At 37.0% G+C, this 13,158-nt stretch overlaps 1 protein-coding gene and 1 long non-coding RNA gene across 6 annotated transcripts in view; one reads left to right on the forward strand and one right to left on the reverse strand.

Moving 5' to 3' along the window:
* Window positions 1–13,158, forward strand: part of AKAP6 (A-kinase anchoring protein 6) — a 539,311-nt gene that overhangs the window by 344,095 nt on the left and 182,058 nt on the right. The gene's annotated exons all lie outside the window — the stretch shown is intronic.
* Window positions 9,688–13,158, reverse strand: part of LOC144320423 (uncharacterized) — a 61,384-nt gene continuing 57,913 nt past the window's right edge. Inside the window, exons 2-3 of the long non-coding RNA XR_013385977.1 lie at window positions 11,555–11,691; window positions 9,688–10,988 (exon numbers count right to left, since the gene is read on the reverse strand). This is a non-coding gene — a long non-coding RNA (uncharacterized LOC144320423). The remainder of the gene's footprint in view (window positions 10,989–11,554; window positions 11,692–13,158) is intronic.

The following is a 13,158-nucleotide window of genomic DNA, read 5'->3' on the forward strand; positions in this document are numbered from 1 at the left end:
ATGTTGTGTTCTGTTAAAACTTGGGCTTCCCCTAAAAGATTTGGTAAAATTGCAAGAAAGGAGAGGAACAGACCATCTTCTAATTGAAAATCAGACAAAACTGATCTTTAATGGGAATGTTCTGGATTTGGCAAACTTTGTGCTCAGATAAAATGGTAAATTTCCAGAGATATACATCTGTGTATAAGAATCCAAGCAGGAGTGCTTGATGGGGAGCTAGGAAGGGAATCAAAGAACCAGGCTTTGAACCAGAGAAACAGTGGACCTTTTGGAAAGACCTTGGAAGCTATAAATGACTTCTAGGAACAAAAAATTTGAGCAAGAAAACCAAACAGTGTAAAGCTAAGATTCAGATGGCAGTTTTGTAGGTTTCAAAAATTCCGAAGAAAATCTTGGAGACAGTTCATTCTAAGAATACCATTACATAATTTTTGTTTGATTTAATTAATGATTTGCATATGTGGGGGCAACTTGTTTAGCACCAAAATTATTTAGATCAGTTCATTCTTTACTATCATTCATTTGTATCACATATATTTTGTATGCAACTAGAATATTTTATTAGGTCAGCAGCCACAAAGAGTCAGCAGGTAAAGTCATCTTAATTGTAGCGCCATCTATGATAGAAGATCAAGAAGGTATGACACATGTTAACTGGGTCCTTTCTCTGTTTATTTTTCGAATTTAATTTAATTTTCATTGTAATGAACCAGAGTATAAAGGATTCCTATCCACCCCATCAATTCATATAAACTGTCTTTGACTCACTTTTCAGTCTTTGACAGATTTTAGGCACAAGACGATAAAAATCATACAGCATAAGGCTTTTACACCAGAAAATATGGAAATAGAACAGCAGTTGTTCTCCTCAGGACAGAGCCCTCTATCTGGGAGAACAAGAGATTTCACCCCCTTCTATGAAGTTTACTCATTTCGGTCTGCTGCTTTAATTTATAGTGACAGCATCTTTAAAGAGCCCCGGCTTCCTCTAGTAGATGGCATTATTGTTCCCACGATTCATTCCCCTTTCCTGTAAGAGGATTATATACCCTTGCCTACTATCATGTGACTTGCAGGCCTCCTGTGGAGGAGGATGTACCCTTGCCCCATGGTTCTGGAGCCCAAGCTTGGCCATGTGACTTGCTTTTGACAGTGATGAGTGAGCAGATGTTTTAGGAGCCATCTCACATCTCTGTCAGTTCTCTGGCTCTTTTCCTCTGCCACAAGACTTGCATGTCCAAATAAGGGCTGCTCCTTCATCCTGTATTCAGGAACGAAACAGACAGACGGAGGGAGGAAACTCAAAACTCACAACTCCCTCACAGCCATCCTTAGCAGACATGTAATGTAAGTGAAAAGTAAACATTTGTTTTTGTAAGCCCCCAACATTTGGGGGTTGTTACTGAAGCAGAGTTTACCAGATACAGTTACCAAAGACCTAAGTACTTCCCCATCTTCACCAAACCAGCCTATGCTTCTGCATGTTCTCCCAGCTCTGTCTCCTTCTAACACTGCTCTCTTGCTCTCAAACCTTCTGTAGCTCCTTATCTCAAATTTGAACCTTTTCTCATTCTAAGGCAGCCTACAGTCTAATTCATATGGCAAATTTATTTTACTTCACATAGCTTTCATTACTAGTTGGATCAGTTTCCTCATTGCCCCCAAAGCTCCACACATGTGTTTAGGGTAGCTGAGTGTAATGATTAAGAGTGGCTCCTGCACTGAGACTGCATAGGAGGGAACCCTGGTCCCATGCCACCTGGCTGGGTGACCTTGAACAAGTTTCTTGGGCTATTTAAGCCTTAATATCCTTATCTGAAAAATGGGGATCATAAAAGTACCCACATCACAGGGCTGTATTATTAGCCAGTGTTAAGTGTGTGCAGTGCTCAGTGTGGCACCTGCCACATAGTAAATGATCAGTAAGTGGTAACTGGGATTATGTTGTTGCTTTCATGTGGAATGATTTTCTTTCTTCTGATTAATCTCCGTTTTGAACACACATCAAATCTGAGTTCAAAGCTCACTTTCTCTGTGAAGTCTTCCCTTACAGTTTTTTGGCACTATCTATATATACTCATTACTGTTTCTTCCTGGTTTTAAGCTTTCTGAAAACAGTGATGAATGAAACTTACTCTGTATTTTTCTATAGGCTGAAGACATCGTGGCTATCCAACCTAATTGATTAATAGTAATTCTCTTGTTAAGGTTATTCTTTTTGAGATCCAGTGATTTGGGGGAGGTATGGGTGTAGGGATAGATTCAGTGTAGAAATCGCTGTAGTTTTAACAGAATACAATTTGATTTTCAGACCACTCTGAAAATGATTGACCTCTGGCATATCATCCAGTTTCCTAACTACACCCCAAGCTTGAAAGAATCCTGTAGCCATAACAATTGATTTGGTGTTAAGATAAAAACATGTCAAGAATTCAAAGCTAAAGGAAGTGAGGGCCAGACATTAGGGTCAGCTTTCAGTGTAGGGCTCAAGAGTGACCTCAGTGTTACTGAATTTAATCAGAGAAGTTTTGAAAGGGAAAATCGTTCCTAGCTCAATGAAGTATATGTTCTGCCAAGGTCAAGTTGTCTTGTATTATTTGGGTCTCACCACTGAGTACTTTATTAATTGTTTTCAGATTGGAAAATAAAGTTACAGCCTTTCCAGGAAACTCTGGGAGCCAATTTATTTTAGTGAGGGAATGAGGCATGGAAAAGCATTTTGCCAATTCTGCAACTGTGAATAACAGGGAATTATGGAAAGCTCGATGTCTGAGTCATGGTCAGAGTAAAAAGTCTTTGCTTCAAGCCTTAAGGTGTATGTAAGTTATGTATATGACGTAAGTCACAAGGGTCCTGTGTTTGGATGTTTTATTGTCTATTTTAATTTGTATCATTCCCTAAAAAAAAAAAAAAAAAAAAAAAAGAATCACATGAAGCAAACATCATGGATCCATCTGTAATTATTAAATTGAAAGTAATTTTAGAAAGTACTACCTTCGACAGAGAACTCAACTATTAATTAGGCTGTGGCTAGGAAGCTGTCTTAGAACTAGGAGCTAGGATAGATGAATGAATTAGAACAACATCTACTGAGGAACACTGATAGAAATAGACAATGATTATATTTAAGGTATTGATAAGTATAGTTGGGGGAAAAGAATGTCAAATGTTTTTATGGGAAAATGATTGTATTTCAATGGACTTATTTTGCTAAACACATAAAAAATGTTGAAAGTGGGTGATTAATTACAGTACTTAATTTTTAAAAGTATTATTGCATATGTGAAAGTTGTAGAAATACATATGTGAAGCCAAATAATGGTAGAAGAGGAGATCACTTCAAAGAACAGAGTGCTATAAAGCCATGTTTATTAGTTTTTGTGAGAACAATGTGGTACCATTCAATTTATTCGTTGCTTTATGTTAGATAGTTCTCAAGAGACCTGAAATCCACCATTAAGCTTACTGATTTACATGCAAATAGTTGTCTTCTTGCTTGGTTGTATGTAGACTAGTATTTGTAAGGACCCTGTGTTTTGCCCAGAAATGTTTTGTACTTATTTTAAAAATTCTTTAAAATAAAAGTGTCCCTGTATCTGTTAGACATTTTAAACCAAAAATCTATATACCTTTAAATATAGCAGGCTTTGCAATGCAGCAAATGGTACATGTGCAGAAATATCTACACACATATAATTGCTGGCAATCAAATGACTTGCCCATCAAAACAAGCAAATGGATTCTGTTTTACTCTAAATTCACGGATGCTGTCTTCATTAGGAGTGTTAACTTATCAAAACATCATTTGTTTTGCACTTGAAAATCATAAAAACATATCTTTAGGTGTGTGATGGAATTTGAAAAACATTCTTTTGATGTGTGGGTTCAAATCAGGACAGCTAAGTTGGAAAGAAGAGATTGAGAAAGCAACTATTTGAGTTCTTCTAAATATCGTCAGGCCCTGTGAGTAGAACTGATGGTTCAAAGTTCAGAAAACCACAGCCCTGCCAGCCCTGCATGAACTTCGAGTTGAATATGGAAAAGTGACATGTACCTCCATGCTGTGAGTGCAGCATGATAAGTCACAGTGGTGGTGTCTATACCAGCTATCATGAAGCTTCCCATGTGGAAACTTAGTTTTAAAGACTGAATAAAAATAAATTGGATGGAAGTCTACTTCATGCAAGCAGCCACAGTGTGACACTGTTAGGGTACAATGAGTAATTCCGTTTGGGTGGGAGGGAAGAGAAAGTGGCAGGACAGGGAGGCCAGCAAGGGGCTGACTATGAACAGACTTGTGTGACAAGTATGACCAACTGAACTTTATTGTGACAGGAAAGGGGCACCTGTGAAGTATTTAAGCCATGAAATTGAGAGGAGTCTCTGACAGCAGTGGAGAGCATGGATGGGGGCCATGGAGTGGAGCCAAGCAAAGCAGTGAGGAGGGGAGCCTCTAGGTGAGCTGGTACAAGGCTGTGACAACAGGAAAATAGAGAGGATGAGACATTTAGAAGATAGAAAAATCTTGGCCTAGCCTATCATCTCTAGTTATACTTTTCATATGCATAAAATGGGAATAATAATAGGATTATGTACTCCACAGGGTTGTGAGGATGAAATGTAAAGCACTTAGCACGGAGCCTGGAACACAGCATAAGTTCAATGAATATTAACTTATGATACATCATAGTACATCAGTGGAACTTGGTAACTGTTGGAAGGGAAGGGAGAACAGAGGCAACTGCTGGCTTTGGATGAGACAGTGGTTGAAAGCGATGAATTCTGAGATAGGTAGTCGTGGAGGAAAGACCAGGATCCTGGAGGATGGAAGCCAGGTTATAGTGGGTCTAAGAACAATTCAGAGTAAAGAATTACAGAAAGGGTAGGTTACTCTAATAAGATATTTGATTGTGAAAGGAAGGGGGGAGAAAGATCACAGCCAAAGGGCGATATTACATAAAGGTTTTCTTTTATTGCTTTGTTTTTGTTCTGGGTTACTTGTAGCATATATAAGACTATGTTCAATTGAGTCAAGAGTCATAGAATAGTGGCAAGGAGATGGTTGGTATAATGAACCCTGAGATCTAGCTTGGAAAAAACAGGAAGACTGCAGATTGCTAGATTGCTGATATATGAGCAGGGATTATAATTACTCAAGACACGTCTGGGAAGATGAAATGCGTTAACAATGAGAGAGAGAGAGTGAGAGAGAGACACAACCAACACAAGTGAGCTGGGAGAAATCAGAGATTGTGGTCAGAGAAGTGGAATGTGGGAATTTACATTCTAGATATGGCAAGAATATGATTATGGGAGTGGATTGCAGAATGATTAGCTTATCAAAATTGAAGAAGTGAAGGAACTGGAATGTGGGAAGAATGACCCTCATGTAAAATGGAATTGTCCAAAACAGACCAGGGTTGGGAGAGAGATAAAGATCCTGAGCCAGGTACCATAATCCTCCACTGATGAATGGGAAAAATCCAGGAATAATGAGCCATACACAGAGATTCAAGGTTTGTCTCAAGGGCCATGTTTTTATTTTTATTTTCTTAGTTTTTTAAAGATTCTTTTTATTCATATGAGACAATGAGAGAGAGAGAGAGAGAGAACGAGCAGGGGAAGAGAAAGAGGGAGGAGAAGCAGACTCCCCACTGCCAGGAGCCAGACATGGGGCTCAATCCCAGGTCTTGGAGATCATGAGCTGAGTCCAAGGCAGATGCTTAACCATCTAAGCCACCCAGACACCCCAAGGGACATGTTTTTAAACTAGGGTAAGGGAACAATAGTTTGGAAAAGACTATGGGGACCACAGAGACTGTCTCCCTTCACATAATGGCAAGTGTAGAGGGGAAGAAAACCTCAAAACCTGTAGTTTTGAGGAAAGGAATGCTGAAGATATGCAGAAGAGGAGTTGGAAGCAGTAATGTGTGAGGACAGGTGAATACACAGAAAAAGGACTTTCTTTTTTGAGTAGGTATGAAGAAGGGCAAGGATGGGAAGCATGGTAGAATTAACTGGGCCCAAACTTCCATTCTGATACAGGCAGAGGCACTGGGCGGTAGACAATATATTCAACTCTATGTCTTATGTGTTTCTGTTTTGTTTCTTTTTCTTTTCTCCAACCAACATTTTGCCTGTTTCACTGTATATTAGCATTTCAGCCAGATAATTGAGGGGAGAGAGATAGTGAGAAGGAATGAAAAGCTAATCAGCAGGTGATTGTATGTTGTATCAGTGAAAGCTTAAAAATTGTTGAGTTTATGCAAAATAACTGCAGCACATAGTTGGTATTATCTAATGGCTCGATCCAAGCAAAATGGCACCATCAATGGAAAGACCACTTTTTCTATCTGCCTCCCCCTTTTATTACTTTCTTCCTCCTTTCCTCTCTCTTACTTATTTTTTTACACATACATTGTGTTTTAACCACCAAAGCACTGTGCATGGTTGTTGGTGCGAGTATTGGAGGTGGTATTAAATGAACAGAATTTGGTTCCTATTCCTACATTGTTATAGATAAGGAAATAATTAATGTTATACATAACTATAACCATACTGCCAGCCAAAAACATGGCTAAAATGAAGGCGTAAATGATCTCTTCTGGAAGTATAGAGGAAGGAGCAACTAAAGATTATGAAATCCTTTATGAATTCATGTGCCTAAGCAGGAAGTTTGGTTCTGATATGGCAATATCAGTCTCTAAATTTCAAAGTGTAGATGGCTATATATGCAATATAAAATGTTTAAATGCTATTGCTATTGAATAGTTCATAATGTGTCAATGTTATGATGTATTGATACTTACAAATAAGACCTGAAGATGATTAAAGGAGTTGTAAGTGATCCAGAAATACCTAAGTTGCTTTTGCATGAGTGTACATGAAATTATGGTTTGTGATTAATCATTGATGTACTCAAAGAACTGAGATATTTACTCTTGGAGAAGAGCTTTCAAGTATACATCAAATTTTTACAAAGAAGACGCTGCAGTCATCTTCATCTATCTCATGACTTGAACCAATGATTGCTTGTATCTACACGACACAACCATTTTGATACAAAGTGAAAATCATTTATTTGTTCATTCCTTCATTCAGTTGTCAAATGTTTTTTGAGTACCTTCCATGTGCTAGGAACCACACTAAGCTTTTGGGAAAACAGTAATGAGCAAAACCAGATGGGGACTTGTCTCCTCATGAGACCTAAGGAATATGGAAGGTAATCAAATATTTGCATAAATAAAAGTAAAATTGCACCTATGAAGAATGTTAGGAGAGGGAGAAGGGAGAAGTCCAGAGTGTTAGGAGAATTTGTAGTTGATTTGATCAAGTCAGGGAAGTCAGTGTTCACTAAGACCTAGAATGGACAAGAGATCTGAATAATGATTAGGTATTAAGTGGGCAAAGGTGGAAGGGGAATGAGGGACTGAAAATCTTTTTCTAGGAGAGACCTGGTATGGGGTGAGCTTTGGGAGGGAAGGAGCAGACTGCTTGGGGCCTTGTAGTACTTCTTTGCCATAAAGGCATAATATACCGCAAGTAAATTCAATTTTTATTCATATCTTTTAGCTTAATATAGATACATCTCAAGGCAAATGCCTTTCCCAAGAATAGAGTGGAAAAGACATTATCGTCATGATGGAATTTTTTAACAAAATGTAAAAATGGTAACATTCTTTTTTTTTTTCCCAATAAAGGTGAGGTAGCATACCTCTTCCTTACTCACAAAATAAATATATAAATAAGAGGAAAAATAAGATCTCTAGCTCCTATCTTGTTTATCCTAATCAGGATTAGCTTTATCCTAATCAACAATCTTATATTCAACCTTAATGATATTTCATTAGCTTCTCAGAACCACCTTTCCTGTCTAGGTCTAATTATATCTAATGTAATGTATCTCAACTCACTATATTAAATCATTTTTAAAAAAACATTTAAAAACATTTAAAAATACTGCAGAGCTTTGATTTAGGCCTTAAAGAGGATTGAGCCCTCTTATTTCTTTTTGGGGTCCATGACTTTCTAGTTTTCTCCTCAACATTTCTTTTTTATTTTCCTCATAAGTGTCTTAGGGAGATGAAAAGAAGTAATTTTCGTTTTTTTGTGTGTGTGACAATTTGTAAATATCTACATAAGTAAAATGCAAGCATAAGCATCTATTCTAATCAATCCTTAAAATAAGTTAGTTCTTCAATATGCTTTACATTGTGAATAGAGACCAACTCTTTCTTGTCTGTTCTCATTAGCCCTCATGTATAACCCTCTTTTGTTTGAGAGTCTTAGGCATATCTAGTGGTATATTTTAATATCCTATTATCCCTGGAGACCAAGGTTCTAAACTTTATGAATGCTAAGCTTCAAAGAATGTAATTTGGAAATGACACAAAAATACTACTTCGGAAAATTTATTGTATTAATGGCATGGGACTCTTACATATATATACAGTCAAAAAATGTAAAAATAAAAGTATGAACAAATGTAAAACAAAAATCTAAGATGTGAAATAGTAAGGAATCCTTAACTGGTGCCATTTCCCTTTGATGACCTTTTGGCAGTATGTTTTCATAAACTACTGTCACTAGGTACGCTACCCACTGAATCCTCAGATTTTGTTCAAGGCACATCACAGATACAATTTTTAGGGGAGAAATGGTTTACTGCTCTTCTACTCCCTGGAAGATTCTTGTGAATTTTTCCTTCACAAAAAGAATGTTTGGGTCTAATAAAGAAAAATATGCCCATCTTCTCTCTGTGGCAGTCATGAATAATCAGGTGTGCATCCGATTAAATCTGGCATGATCAGTGTACAGAAAGGTAGATCTGAAGGCAAGAGAAGAATACAAAGTATGTAAGTGGAAGAAGTGGAATATACGATACAATAAAGAAAGTCAGAAAGCTAGGACTTTCCAGGCAGAGAGAAGAACTTTTTGCTGTCTTTGAGTTGAAAAACTGAAGGACCTATGTTAACCAAACATATTAGAGTTGAACTTGCGAGTTATTTCTAAGATTAACTGACAAAAACGATGGCCTCTAGAGGACAAACCTTGAAGACCATCCATGGAGATTGGTTGAATTCAGTGTGATATTTCCGCTCAGTGAGAAATAACTTCTGCTCAGTGAGAAATAACAGAAAGCTACAATTAGAACTTGGATAAAGGGGAGTTTACTGGAGGAGACTAAAAAGGATGCAATCTACAGGTACATCCTTGATAAAATTGCAAATAACAGTACAAAGATTCCATTAAAGAAAGTGGGAAAATTTTGTTTTTAGGGTATTATATTTTGGCCTGGTGAGAGAGAGAATAAAGAAACCAACATTCTTATGCTAAAAGTTGTTTTTGAAAATATTCTTAGTAGTTGGAGATTTGTAGATGGCAAATCTGCAAATAAATGAAGGTATCTTTAAGGAAAAAGGCTGTTAACATTATTTTTCCAGAAATGCAATATCATTTACTTGGAGGAACAGAAATGATTAATATAGTCTTTTTTGTTCAGGGAAGCTATTCCACAAGATAAAAGGCTAGTAATCTAATAACTAGCATATCAGTATTATTTTATTTGCTTTTTCCTGTTTGCAAAATAACTTCAGTGCTATCTTGTTATTGTTGTTATACTTGGCTAGTTATACATCTACGATAAGAGAACATAATTAATGTGAAAAATTATACTGAAATGGTTGTGTTTATTTTGTGTCACTTTAGCAATGCCCCTTCAGGAGTGCTATTCTTATTTTCCACTTGCATTCAATAATAGGCTTGCAGCCAGTGGCATTGTATTTACACAGTTTTTGTCAAAACAATTTTATCTCTAATAGATTTTTATCTACATCGACTGAAAACTTCTGTTTCTGTTTAAAACTTTAATGTAATTTCTTGCATCTCTATTTCAGGCAATAGAAAAACTTTTGAACTTCTATATACTTGGCAGCTATATATTTTTTCTTTCACAAAGTTGATTTATTTTTTTAAATAGGGGGAAAATGTCCTTAAAATTAGGCATCTTGTGTTGGAATGGACTATGAAGAAGGCAACAAATCTGAACATGGTCTGTTCCATTCGTTCACCACAGAAAGGAGCATTTAAAAAATACTCCAAATTCTGTGACCTTTAGATGATTAGAACTGGTTACAAATATACATGAATTCCCCACAAACATAAAATGAACCCCCAAGAAACCTTATTTGAGAATATGTAGAGATGTATTTTCATTTTGATGCGCAAGGATTTACATGTGTGGCTCCCTATTAGCATTACTCAGGTAAATCCCATTAAAAAATGCATATGCCTATGTGTGTATAAATTTATACATGAAGCACAGTTAAAGTATATCAGTGTTAATACTCTACCATGGGAATACAATATGACAAGGAAATTGGCAATACAATTAAAGTTCACATAGTATTAGAATTTTTTTCATTAAGATAAAAAAGTTTTCATGACAATATAAGAGGATGAATTGAGACTTACTAGTACAACTAGCACAAATGTGCACATTTCAGTATAGCTTTGAAATAAATATAATAAGGTGGATTAATGCTCTGGGTCTCTTGAAAGGGACTCTCATACTATTGTATTGTCCTAATGAGAGTTTGAAATCTTCTGGCCCTGAAAGTAGAAAGTAGGAATCAATGGTAAAACCCATCTACAAGGACGCATATTATGTTGAGGAAAGTGTTTCCTGATTGCCCCTCTCTTCTTTTTCTTTTTCTTTTTCTTGACTTCTTCATTTTCTTGCTGCATTCTCTTTCTATCTCCTGCTTTGTTTTGCTAGTGTTTTCTAATACCCCCAATGGTTTTCCATCCTCCTGATTTATAAGCATGTTTCCTTATACATTTGTGTTGTTAAAGAAGGGGTACAGTGTTGCCTTATGCCAACTATGTGTCTTCGGAGGAAACATAAAGATAAGAGACATCCTTTACATACATGGACATTTGAGCTGTACTTGGTGCTTAGTCTTCATTCTTTGCCCAACAAAAGCCATCTGAAATAGAAATGAAAAATGCTCGGTTCTTCACCTTCACATAGGACTCAATTCATAGCCTTGAATTACTCATAACGCTGACTTTGGTTATTTGCCTCTTTCCCTTGTTTCTTGTAGATATATTCACCTGACATACTGAAATATTAATGAATCCTACGTTAATAGATGCTCACATATATGTATACACATAGAGAGAGAGCTCATAATTTTGACTTGTGAGAAAGCTACTCAGTTGCAGAGCCTTGAGGATGAGACATTTGCTGGAGTAGACCATTTCTGACAGATGATTTGACGTTAAATGGTCTGATTTAGTTTGGTAATCTGCTGCTTACCACAGAATGATAGGGAGGCATTGTGAGCCCAACCATCTATGTAGATTGTAGTTCAGATGGGGTTGGGATTGCACTTCAGGAATTTGAAGAGGTGATAGGGATGGGAAGTTACTACCCTCCAAAGGCTGTCAAATAATGACCAAAGAAGTGGCTTTTTCTGTGAAGGTCATTTCTCCCTCGTCTCAAGTATTTCCAGGCCAGCATCAGAGAGGAAAGCTGTCAGTAATTTCTAACCTGGCTAGGTTTCATCTGGTGACCTTGGAGCAAAGAAGTCTAACATAGTGCTGGTTTCTTGAGACATTCCCTTGATCTCTCTGTAAATACTGCCCAAGGGGTTTTGTTTCCAAGATGTTCCCGAGAGTTCTACTGGCCTAGGAAGTAAAAAGAATTTTAAGTACTTGAAATTTTCTTCTAGTTTGCTTTAAAATGGCACAAAGTCTATATAACAAAGCCTTGGATTGTTTTAGTTCCTTATTGTATTGTGGGGACCAAGATTTCTAATCCCGCAGCTTCTCTGTTTCTCTCTGCCTGTTTTCTTTTCTGTCTTCTCTCTACTCACCAGCTTTCACATACTGAAACATTTGTGTTTCTCTGACTATATAAATTATTTTTTAGCCTTTCCAGTTAATCTCCCTAATTTGTTACACAGAGCGCTCAGAAGTTCCTCGTATGATTACCCAATAAAAATTCGCTTCTGTCTTTGTCAAGAGAGGCCTTCGTTTCCTAAAACACTGCCATGCCATGATGCTTCTGGTCTTTGACAGATGAACAGGTGTGTTTACTGTAATCAATGGATCATTCAAGCACAAAAGTTACAAACCAGTCACCTCTCATTTACGGATTTATTTCTATGACAATCCTAAATCTTTTGTTGTCATCTTTGCTGTAAAACATGCACCAGTACTTTGCTTCGGGGTGGTGCTATTATCTGGCTAAAGAAAAAGAGTATTTGCTTTTGACAGTGACCTGATCTTGAAAAGTTAAATTTTACTTAAATTCTGACTCTGTGCACAAGGAGAATCGGGTCATTAAATTAAAAACCAAATAATTTATCTATATGCATATATCAGGAAAAACTATTTCATCCTACAGGGCTCATAGTTAAAAGAACAAGGTTGGCACTGAAATTTTCAACCTTGAGTATCTTATTTAAATGCCATTAAGCTATCAGTAATGTTTGCTGCACTTCCTTTCCCATCATTGCTGATTGACAATATATTTGTGGGTAAACAATGTCTTTTATAACTGGCATCTTCCTGCCTTGTATGCTCCTTGATGGCACTTTCTGGTGTGGGTGACAGAGGAGCTCACTCATGTGTTGAGCCTCAAATAAGGCTGTCTTGAATTCAAGTAAGGCTGGCGAGAGGAGCAGGACGTTGGTAAGGGAGGCAGACACTGTTTATACACAATTCTTGGGAACCTGGCAGGGAGATCAGAGCATGGCAGGGAGAAGGAGCCTTCAAAAAATATCACACAAGACTAAATAGCACTTTTTAATGGGAAATTCTTGTTTTGACTCTAATTTTATGCTTAGATGCTTTTAATTTGATCCACATTTAATTTGCCATTCCTTGGAGATGGCATTGATTATATGAAAAACTATCTGCTCTATTGCTAACAAAACAGAATTGGTTTCAGGGGCTACCATGATGGCATTGTATTTTAATAGTGCCCACCTGGAAACATTGAAGCACACACCTCTAGAATCATGGCTATCATCTCTATGCTCACTCTTCTGATTGTGATTGCCTAAAAGCTTTGTTAAAGTCAGTTCCGAAGAAAAATGGGTCAAGATTGAGTCTTAAAAAAGCAGGAAAAAAGCCAAGTTTGGACATTTG

Source organism: Canis aureus, chromosome 9 (assembly GCF_053574225.1).
Source record: "Canis aureus isolate CA01 chromosome 9, VMU_Caureus_v.1.0, whole genome shotgun sequence".
NCBI classification, from domain to species: domain Eukaryota; kingdom Metazoa; phylum Chordata; class Mammalia; order Carnivora; family Canidae; genus Canis; species Canis aureus.